Here is a 12102-nt window from a genome sequence, read left to right as displayed (position 1 = left end):
AAAGGTGGCTGATATAAAAACATGGAGTTTATGGCCCAGGGCAGAAGTTCTCAAAGTGTGACCCCCGGACCAGCAGCATCTGCATCACCAGAGAGTGTGTTAGAGATGTAAAATTTCAGGCTCCACTCCAGTCCTACTTGCTCATCAGCACTCTGGGATAGGCTTGGAGATCTGTGCTTTAACAGGTCCACCAGGTGATTCTGATGCAGGCTAAAGCTTGAGAAGCACCCACCTAAGAAGAAGATGAGGAAACACAGAGGAGAAGAGAGAAATGACATTGTGTGCCCAGGGCACAGATTCTGGGGCCAGACTTCTGGATCCTTATCATAGTCCTACCACCTCATCCATCCACAGAGTATTTACTGAGCATTTACTGCGTGCCAGGCACCATGCAGATGCTCGGAATATAGCAGTGAAAAAAACAAAGATCTCACAGACCTGCTGTTTTACTTTACATTCATCGGTTGAGTGATAGAAGGAGCAAAGTAGTCTGTCCTTTTGTTTCCTGGCCCATAAAGGGAGAATAGTAACTGTGCCTAATTGTAGAGTTTTTGTAAGGTTGACACTGAAAATATTGAGTGTCTGCATGCAGTGAGAGCCCCGCAAGTGCTTGCCCTCTTCCTCATCACACACTTTCAGTTGCTGAGTACTATCGACAAGTTGATGGTGCCATTCCTTGCTGCTGCTCCAAATTGTGATCACAAGCCCCAGAGAAATTCCTAGAGGCATAAGACTGACACAGACATCACTGAGATACTTAAAGGAGATGTTCAGATTATCCTACTTGGAAGGGTGCAGAGGCCTCATGGACCCAGGTGATATGTACTTGATTGTGAAATATCCAAATTTTGTCATAATTTCAATGATCACTATGACAATATTGGCCCAAGTTCTCTAGGAATAAATATTTTCTTGGCGCTGCTTCTGAATCCTCCAACCTGACATATATGCAGGGCTCAAGGCTGAAGAACTTATTGGGTGACTTCAAGCAGTACAGAGCGTATTTAAAGATGTCTCTGATTTTAACATCTGGCTGCTTCAGGAGGGCAGAGACCCGGTGACGATATGGGCCTTTCCCATGTTCACATTGGGTGCTCATTTCTCCAGATACAAAATTGTTTATGCTGTATTCAAAGCCCAGCTCGAATCTTAGCTCATCTGTAACATGGTTTCCCATTGGATCAGCTCATGTGAAATTCTTCAGTCAGGGCTTTGGTGCTCCCCTGTATCCCCAGGGGAGCAAACACGGTTTGTCAGCCACCTGGGAAGCAAGTACTGCATCTATTGTAGCATTCTGTGTTAGTTCCTTGAAATCCTTCCCACCCCAGTCTAAGACTGTGGTGGAAGCTGTATTGAGAAGACATGTAGGCAGAAGTCAAATGTGGAACTCCTAATCCACCCCAAATTTAATGTTGTATGGTGTTTTTGTTGGGTGTGTTGGTGAGAGAGCAAGGAGAGACAGTGAATGGGTGTGTGGGGATCAGAGCCAGAAGAAATAAGAAGGGAGACAGAAGAGGGGAAGAGGAAGAAAGGAAGACAGAAGAAAAGGAGGTAGGAGGAAAGGAGGGAGGGAAGAAGAAAGGGAAGGAGGGGAAAGGAGAAGGAGAAAGACAAGAAAAGTAGGCTAGATGGAAAAGAATGGGAGGAGGAAAAAGGAAGAAAGGGGAAGGAGAGAAGACTTGGGTCTGCAAAGCTGACTCCTAGTTCACACAGCCAACTTGCTGCCTGCAGGAGAGCAGACAAGCCTGACTTGCCTGCTATTTATCGGTGGAACCCAGGTCTAGCTGAGCCCATTGTGGCACTGGTGGCTTGACATGACATGCTTCTGTGTGGAGTAAGATGCTGCAGAGGGTGCATCTTGTATGAGAACCTCTTCAACTCAGTGTCCCTGGCCACTTCTATAATGTGGCCTGATGATTGAAGATCCTCTCTTGGTCATTGAGCCTGTGCCTCTGCCATGGGGATTCACTCTACCTAGTGATTCACAAACACTTCTGGATCTTCCTCTAGACTTTGGACCTTGGAGGGTGGGGCCATATCTTAGCCTGTCTTAGAGAAGTCAGATTCAGTTGCTTTACATTTAGTAGGATCATGATGTTTCTAAAATGTAGTAGAATTATTTACTGAGAATTGTGTTTTATTTCTTGTGAAAAAATAGACCCACTGGAGTGCAATTTTTCTAGTGTATACTGCTGACTATAACGGACAAATGATTCTTCCTTTTACTCTCTTCTTAATGACAAAACATTACTGAGCTAAAATTTGTTGGAGATTTTGTTTTGTTTTTTTCTCCCCCACTCCCCTCCCCTGCCCCATCTAACAAGAATGTAATGGTCTGGAGGAATACCTCATATTTCAGATCTAAATTTAAAGAAGTCAGACTCAATTGCTCCGTTAATTAAATTTGCAGTAGTCTCTTTGGAGATATTTATGGACTTGTTTTTACACTTTTGCATTTTCCTTTTCCTCCAGTTGAGTAGTAGCAAATACAATGTGACAGCCACATTGCTGTACATGTCAGTTATTTACAGACTAAAATGATAGATTTCCTGATAATCATTTAATAAAATAATTTTCATGGAATGTAGGCTCCCAGACCCCCTTGTTCATATGTTGCATTAAATATTGTATTAATCTCACATGATACCCCAGAGAGAACCATAGCCCATCTGAGTCTGACATATGCACTGTTTGAAATTTGGGGGCTTCCTTTATGGCTAAAAGCCAAATATTTGGACACGTGGTCTACTACCCAAACATCTTAAAAGTAGAAGCCACAGACTAAGATGAAGTCACCAACATTTCCATTGCCTGAAAACCAAAGGATATATAGACTCCTAGTTCCAGGACAAGGTTTTGTTCAGTTATGCAATACCCATGCCAATTTCTGCAATAATGATACTGAACACTATGTAGCATTTATCAAATAAAAAACTAAAGCCTATGTTTTTTACATCCATAGCTTCCAATATCTCTGTGACATGTGTCAGAAACTTTGTGAAACTATTTAGATGTTTTCTCTTATAGTACCCGCGCAATACCTTATGAGATGGGTTGTTATTATCTCCATTTTGTAAATGAAGAAACTGAGGCTCAGAAAGAGAAAATGATAGCCCCAGGTCATTTAGGTGGCAAATGCCAGAGCCTGGTCTCAAGTCTAGTTCTTTTGATCACTAAACCCATAGAAATTTTACTACCCCATTTTTATTACACACACACACACACACACACAAATAAACCGTGAAATGAAAAAGCCCCAAATAGTGGTGGAAATAGTAGATAATTAAAAGCAGTGCATAATTCATAGATTAGAGTTTTATATTGATAAATACATAAAATAATATAATTTCATACTTGGCTTCTCTGTAAAGATATTTAATATTATACATGTCACAGAACACCCAAGAAAAAATTGAAAAACAAAGCGAGAACATGCCCTATTAGGTATCAAAACACATTTTAGAGTAATAGCAGTCAGAAAAGTGTGGCGTTGACAGATAGACCAAGACAGAGAGCCTGAAATAAACTAAAAAATAAATGAAAATTTTGTGTATGAGAAAGCTGGCACTTAAAGTGAATGGGGAAGAGATGGACTGATTATTCAGCAAATGGCGCTGGGATACTGACTATCTGTTTGGGGAAAAAAGGTCTCTATTTCACATTATTTATGAAAATACTGGATTAAAAGTCTAAATATTTTTTAAAATATGCATTGGAATTCATAAGGTCTGGGTGACATATGAGCAGTCCTATGATAAAGACTCAGGTTTCAGCTGTAAAGTAGAAAATGCATTTTCTCATGCTTGAGAAATAACCATTACTCTTCAGACATGACCATATTAATATCTATACTTCATATCAAAAAGGGCGTTGCTGACTGCACATGAAATGTGGTATATTAGCATATATTCCACTTGTTTAACTGGTCCCCATGGTAATCAGATGCTTGCACTTTGGGCAGGGCTAGCTGGGACTTGGGGAGCAAGACCTTACTATGGACTCCCCACCCACCCTACCCAAGAGGAAGCTAGGTCGTCCTGCTGTGTGTTCCCATGGCTGCTGGAATTTCCTGACTCATGTTATTTTGGTTGGCTCTTCTCTCTGTTCTACTAGATTGTGAATTTCAAAAGAATGGGCTGGCTGCCGTGGCTCACTTGAAACCAGGAGTTCGACACCAGCCTGGCCAATATGGCGAAATGCTGTCTCTACTAAAAATACAAAAATTAACTGGGCATGGTGATGGACGCCTGTAATCCCAGCTACTCAGGAGGCTGAGGGAGGAGAATTGCTTGAACCCAGGAGGTGGGGGTGGCAGTGAGCTCACATTGCGCCACTGCACTCTGGCCTGGGCGACAGAGCGAGACTCCACCTCAAAAAAAAAAAAAAAAGAATGGAGGCCCTGTCTGCTTTGCTCACCAATGCATGGTCTGTCCCTTGCTCAACAGTGCTTCATGGAATGTACAGATAAGCATGTTTTGGACCTCTTGGACAGGGCTAACAAAGGGGTTTATAGGGAAAAAGGTGAAAATGTTTAACAGGGAGATTGGCAGGCCCTTAGGAGGCTCCTGGGCTGGATGGGAGATGTGTGTGCTTGTGGCTTCTGAAGCGGTCCAGATAAATCAGGAGAAAGTATGATTTGGCATTTAAAATGAATAGGGAAGAGATAGGCCTGGAATGTGCTCTTGCAGGTGATGAGGGTGACCCAGATGTGAGTGTGCAGGGAGCCAAAGGCCCGTGGAACATGACCAACGTAGCATTCTGCTTGAGGCTATATGATCAAACAGCAAACTGTTTATCATGAATGCAGGATATGGGCAAACCCACACTATGCCTGCCATCAAAAGATTTGCTGAGGGACATCACTCCTGGGCTCCAGCTCCTTGAAGTTATCTACTGAGAAATCTAGCACCTATTGTTCAAAGGATGCAGTCTCCCAAGCCTACTGTGAACCAAATGGCTGACTGACAATTTTACCTGATGATCACCCCTGTTTTTCTCACTATCTCTCTTGCCTAATAAATACGGAGGGCTGTGTAAAGCTCAGGGCCCTTGTCCACTAGAGGCAAGGTGCCCCCTGACCCCTTCCATATATACTTTTTTGTCTCTTGTTTTTTATTATCGCATTTATCCCCCTTTGTTCAGTCCACCAGGGTCTGTGGCTGGCTACAGAGTGGACCTTGACATCACACAATAGCTACCCTTTCTAAATCCTTACAGCATTCCAGGTGGTGTACCCAGCACTTAATGTACATTCTTCCATCTACTCTCTACCATGATCTTAAGGGATGGATGCTATTATCATGACTTTTCAGATGAGGAAACTAAGGCTCAGAGAGACGGTAAGGCCCTTTCCCAAGGTCGCTTAGCTAGTAAGTGACAGACTTGGAAGTTAAAACCAAAGCCATTCAAACTGACTCCTAACTGCCATGTGGCAGACTGGATTGAGTTCAGCAAAAAGGGTGCTATGTGATGATAAGAAACTCTTGCATTCCCAGCTCAATATGGTGCCTCTCAGTCCTTTCCGACCCACTTCATTAGGACAGCCACTGGGCGTGGTGGTGGGTGCCTATAATCCCAGCTACTCAGGAGGCCGAGGCAGGAAAATTGCTTGAACACGGGAAGCAGAGGTTGCAGTGAGCTGAGATTGTGCCATTGCACTCCAGCCTGGACGACAAGAGCGAAACTCCATCTCAAAAAAAACAAAAAAGGAAAGAAAGAAAAAGAGAGAGAGAGAGAGAGAGAGAGGGAAAGAAAGAAAGAAAGAAAGAAAGAAAGAAAGAAAGAAAGAAAGAAAGAAAGAAAGAAAGAAAGAAAGAAAGAAAGAAAGAAAGAAAAGAAGGAAGGAAGGAAGGAAAGAAAGGAAGAAAGGAAGAAAGAGAGAGAGAAAGAAAGAAAGAAAGAAAGAAAGAAAAGAAAGAAAGAAAGAGAAAGAAAGAAAGAAAGAAAGAAAGAAAGAAAGAAAAGGAAGGAAGGAAGGAAAGAAAGGAAGAAAGGAAGAAAGAGAGAGAGAAAGAAAGAAAGAAAGAAAGAAAGAAAGAAAGAAAGAAAGAAAGAAAGAAAGAAAGAAAGAAAGAAAAGAAAGAAGAAAGAAAGAAACGTGGCAAGCTCCTAACACCTGCCAAGAGCTAACCTTGTCCTCATGGAATGCTTAAGCAGCCCTGCAGCCACCAGCTTGGCCTTTTGCACAATGCCGAACTTTAGACTTCTGGCTACAAATTAGTAGTGGCTGTTAACCAACTGGATGACTGCAATTGGTAATCTACAATTTTAATTTTCAGTGACTGATTGCCTCATTCTAAACGAAGTTAGTGCTATTAACCTGTGTAATAATGACTTAGCTTCTGCTAAATAGTTCTGTGTTTCCTAAATGAATTACAGGCACTGGCCCAAATATTCCATAGTCGTCTTTTCTGTGTTAGGAAAGAGTGGAAAATTTATGAAAAAATACCCAAGCTGATGAAAGTGGAATGGTTTATCTTACTTAAACTTGTTCATTTCCACCATTACTTATGATGAAAGAGCAAAAGGTAAAAAGCAAACAAAACAAAAACAAACTTTTCCTTAAATGTTACTGTTTGATCAATGATTTAAAGATAAAAGATTCAAGTTCCTAATTGGAGAAAGTTGTAGAAAATCACTCAGGCACCTGAAGAATGAAAATAAACTACTTAAATCAGCTCTGTGTGGCCTGTGGATATCTTAAACCTTGAAAATCAAAATTAACTATGTTAATTTTAAGAAAGAATAGCAGTGATGCAGCTATTTCAGACTCACCTAAATGATTTTATATGGGAATATAATTTACATGTAGTCACTAAATTCCAAGACATGACGACTCTTGAAGGAAGATACAATTGATACAATAGGTACGTTTGGCTATGTTACCTACCCTCAGATGAAACATCATTGACCTAGTAAATAAATAAAAATAATAGTGATGTAAAGTTCACCACAGAGTATTTTGGCACAGTTCCATCTATCATATAAACAGGTATTTCAGTTCTCTCAAGATAAAGCTGGTTGCCACTCCATGGCCTCTTTTCAAAGGACAGGTTCTTTCAGCAAGGGAATTTGAGGACAGAAGGTATAGAGTCCCTCCCTTGCCCAAGAACCCGTCTCACCTAGGGAGGGAGGAAGAAGCTTTTCCCTGAGAAGGTTTGGAGATCCTGGTATAGATTGTGAAAGGAGGAGCTGGGAAAGGAGAATCCCATCCTTGGGAGCCTTCTTGGGTCAGTCTTGATAGTGCCTTGAGGATCTAGAAATGGATTCCTTTAAACTCATCCTGTTCTCCATGTCTCGGGAAACTCCTGTGTACCCCACCTGGGGGTGTTCTGTTCTGGTTTGCAGTTACTCTTGAGGCATAAGGTTGTGTGAGGACTGTCTGTTGTAAGATCTCACAGGGAGTAATTCATGGATAAGGGAAGGCTGAGTATCTCTGTCAATGTGGCTTAGCCCAGTTAATATATTTTGTCTGTTTATGGAGTCAGATAACTCTTCAGCCAAATCCTGGCTCTTGGTGGTATGTGAGTATGAGAAAAATTATTCTCTCTGAATCTCAGTCCCCTCATCTGTTAAAGGAGGATGATATCAGGACCTTCTCCCTGGCACTAGCGTGAGGATCAAATGAGATAATGTGCATGCATGTTTGCATTTAAGTTTCAAGCAGTCAGCTGGTGGCTTATGAATTGGCATGGTGATACAGGACTCCATTCAAGTTAATGGCAAATGGTCAACACATGTGACCCCAAAATCTTTCACTAAGAGAGTCAGCTTTCTCTGTAAGGTATGTGACTACAGGGAAGCAGCCTCCTTAGGAAGATGCTCAGAGATTCAGCTCACTCATCTTTGGAGTGTGGGGCACACTATAGAATGTAAATAGTTCAAGCCTTTTAGGTTTCCTAATGGAAATGCATCTGAGCATAAACTAGTCAAAGGGCATGAAGGGATTTCTGTGAACTACACCCCTCACCACAATCTGTTATCAATTATACCCTAAGTGCTGAGAATGACTAGACACCATGTAAATGAATAGTGATATTCAAAATTAAATAATTTCATGGTACTAAAAAGTTGATCATAAATAGTCATGTGGCTCATATAGTCTCCTCTCAAATATCATACAGCATCAGCCTTTCATCTATATTGATAAGCACCAGATATTCATAAAATCATAGGCTCTGGAGCCTTCCAGAGAAATTCTCATAGATAGAATCATTCATTGTAGTTGACATTAGTAAGTCAATTCAACTTAGTTAGATAGCTCACAACTGTCCAGGCTGTTGTATTTACTGAGCCATGGACTACCCAGTTTTCAAGCATGCTTGAGAAAATTACTTGTAGACTATTTCTCTTCTGGGCACACTCAAGTGTTTTAAAATGAACTCCATAACTGCAGATTCAACATTGGATCAGGCCCGCTGTAATAATAATATAAAAAATTATTGCTTTAATAATGCCTTGAAGTTGCCTGGAATCTCATGACTTGCCTTCTCTTAGTAATTCAGCCAGATAAGGTGTCAGTGAGTGAGTGTGAGTACAAAGAGCAAGGCACTTTAAGGAACAACAAGAACCTCAAAATTAAGGTGAAAGGACCTTCTCAACATCCTTTAAAGGAGTCAGCTTCTTTGGAGGGTGGCCACTGCCCTTCATGAGAACCTCATGCCTTTATTTTATTTACTTTTTTGAAACGGAGTTTCACCCTTGTCGCCCAAGCTGAAGTGCAGTGGCATGATCTTGGCTCATTGTAACCTCTGCCTCCTGGGTTCAAGTGATTCTCCTGCCTCAGCCTCCTGAATAGCTGGAATTACAGGCATGCACCACGACACCTGGCTAATTTTTGCATTTTTAGTAGAGACGGAGTTTCACCATGTTGGCCAGGCTGGTCTCGAACTCCTTACCTCAGGTGACCCACCTGCTTCAGCCTCCCTGGGATTACAGGCGTGAGACACCACTCCCGGCCCTCATGCCTTCTTGACAGTGAGAAAACGGGGCTCCAGGGCCAAGAAAGGTTCCTTGGCAGGTGGTTTGGTTCCTCTCCTGGGATCTTTCAGTTATTCCTCTCCATTGCTGAGTTTATGCAAACTTTTAAGGAGATTCTCTCCTTCATCCTCTTCTCCTTTCTACATAGGTTGAAATATTATGAAAACTATAAAGTGCAGTATAAATGGAAGGGCTTCCCATACCATGTGTGTGCCTGACATGGTGCAGGTTACTGCTGGGAGCCTAAAAGAATCATGCAATGTGGAAAGGATGCTAGATACCCTTTATCAAATGTGTGTTTCCAAAAGTGGGAATGCCCGCCACCAGTGATGTCTCAGATGATGCTGGGTGATGCACAAAGAAACATTTTTATTACAATAGTTACAACTTATGTTTCAATAGGGACGTGGGCATTTATTATCATGTGTGATAGGAAAAGATATCATTAGTAAACCAATACTATAATGTTAAAGGTATTATTATGTGGGGCAGAGTAAGTAAAATAAATTGGTTGATTTGAAACTGAGAAAAAAACTAATAGTACAGGGGCTACATGGACAGGGTAAAGTCTGGAAAATATTGAGGCCCAGCAAAGAGGATGGGTCTATCTTGCCCAAGGTCAGATAGTGAGTGAGAGGCAGCAATGGGGACTGCTATGTCTTCCAGTTCCCAGGAGCTTCCAGGCAATTCGACTATAGTGGGGACTACTTCCTTTTCTTACTGGTCATCCTCAGTCCAGATTTGAGTTCACTATGAAGAAGGTATAATGCTTTTCTGTGTATATCAGCTGAAGAGTTTAACCTGAACAATGAAGTGTTAAAATATGCAATAGTGTGTTTCAAACACGGGTATTGAACATACTACTGTCAACAGCTTATAAAAGGTGAGCTCAAACCAAGAGTGGGAACCTTTCCCTGGCCCTTTGTAAAACCTCAGCAGTTGGACATAACTAGTGCAAGGAGGCAGCCACGAAGTCATTTCAGCATGTGGTATGCCTCCAAACCTGCAGCCTGCTTCCCCAACGTCAGGCCAGAATCACCACCATTCCCAATTCCCATTCACTTAAAAATCAATGAGGAAGACTGAAACCAGGAAAGTTTTGATCAGAGACTGAAAAAGACCTAATCTCTGTCCATATCTCATTTGCAATAAGAATGACTATTCATTTGGCACTGTGTCCATGTAATATCTGAACCTCACATCACTGCAGGCCAGCATGCTTATCCTCATGTGGCACATGAAGTAACAGAAGTCCAAGGCAAATTAACTTGCCCAAATGGAAAAGTTGGGTCTCAATTCCAGGCTTGTCTGACTATAAAGTCCCAAGACTTGTACTTAATATTGTGTCATACATGGATAATGGAAAGACATATGAAGTGACATTGAATAATATGACACATGAAATTCAATGCTAGCCTACATAGTGGAGACTTTTAGCACTGACATAGTTGAGAGTAAGAGAAATCATTGTTTTACTCATTTATCTAGCCAAACTCATTTTGTATTCCCGACCATGTTCTAGGCACTTGTTACTGATATGAAGCAGAGGTTAGCAAATTATAGCCCATGGGCAAAATTCAGCCTACTACCTGTTTTTCTAAATAAAGCTTTATTAGAACACAGCCACATCTATTTGTGTGTGTATTGTCTGTGGCTTCTTTTGTGCTACAACAACAGAGTTGAATAGTTGTGGCAGAGACCTTTAACCCTGGAAAAAACTAAAATATTTACTCTTTGGTGCTTTGTAGAAAAAGTTTGCTGACCCTTGATCAAAGCGTCCCAGACTTTGTATAAGAGGTGAGACTTGATTAAGAAAGGAAGATTAACGTTCTGAGAAGGGGTCGCAAACTCTGAATTCTAATTTGGTCCCATTGCTCAGTCCTCACATGACCTAGAGAACATAGCAGCATCTTTGAGCTTCATTGTTCTAATTTATAAAATGGGGATAGCACGGTCTGTTAAACTGCCTCCTGTGTTTCAGTGGGTTAAATGACACAGCATGTGCTAAATAATAATTGTTACCTTTTATTGCCTATATATTGATGAGGTATTTTTCTAAGCCATTTTCATACAATTTGTTATTCAAACCTCAATGTAATTCAATGAAAGGGTTGCTTGGAATAAAGGAGTTACTTATTAGAAATTATTAACGTGCTTTATTCTTTTGTCTTTCTGGGGATGTGATCTTTGTTCTTGTTGGCCGGAGGTTTGCATCTGCCTGGAGTGGAGGGCAGGAATGCGGAGGAAGATTCAGATTTGTTAAGGAAGGAAGTCAGAGACAAAGGAGGAGATACTCCTTAGTTTCTGAGATGCAAAGGCCTATTAGATATCAGGACAACTTGCAAATTGGAGAACGTTCTTGAAAGAAGATTTAAAATTTGTATTGCCTCTTTCAGAGTATCAGTAGCAGGGGCAAGTGTGTGGACCCAGTTTATAGTTGCCCCCTGTGGTGGAGCATAGATCACTTCTGCTCACACAGCTAAGCTGGCTTTAGGTATCAGGGTGTAGGGGAAATAAAAGACTAACAGCTCACCCTTTTCTAGCCTAGTAAATGGAGGAAGAGAAAGGAGTGAGTGAGGAGGGAGAACAAGAGGAAGAGATGTGGTCTGGCTTTCTCCAATGTTTGGCTTTGGGGAGGGGTGGAGACAGTTATACACGAGGGTTTAATGGAGGAAAGGGTGCTTATTGCCTCATCCATTTAAGAACTTGGAGAAGCATCTCATCTTGGGCTGCCTCGGTATTCATCTGGGATAAGTTGTACAGGTGGTTCAGAGAAGAACCTTGCAGGCTGTAGCTTTCCCAGTCCCAGTGTGGACCCTGAGTGCAAGCTGGACCTGCCATGGGGCTCTCTGTCACATGGTGTGGAAGGAAGACGCTGCAGAGGTTTAGATCTGTAGCCAGCAGGAGCGAGGAGAGGTAGAGACAGCTGGGGAGCAGCCATGGGCTTGGTACAAGCCAGGCTGCAGCTGTGAGTGCCAGCATGGTCACAGTGATCAGGGGACCAGGAACTTGTCCCTGGAGACCAGAGAACTCCCAGACCCCAAACCCCGAGCTCCCCATTAGCCTGATGTCATAAAAGACTCACCCATTTTCTCACCAAGACACCTGGCTTCCTGTTAGAGG

Source organism: Chlorocebus sabaeus, chromosome 22 (assembly GCF_047675955.1).
Source record: "Chlorocebus sabaeus isolate Y175 chromosome 22, mChlSab1.0.hap1, whole genome shotgun sequence".
Lineage (NCBI taxonomy): Eukaryota > Metazoa > Chordata > Mammalia > Primates > Cercopithecidae > Chlorocebus > Chlorocebus sabaeus.
This window is presented reverse-complemented; position numbering follows the sequence as displayed.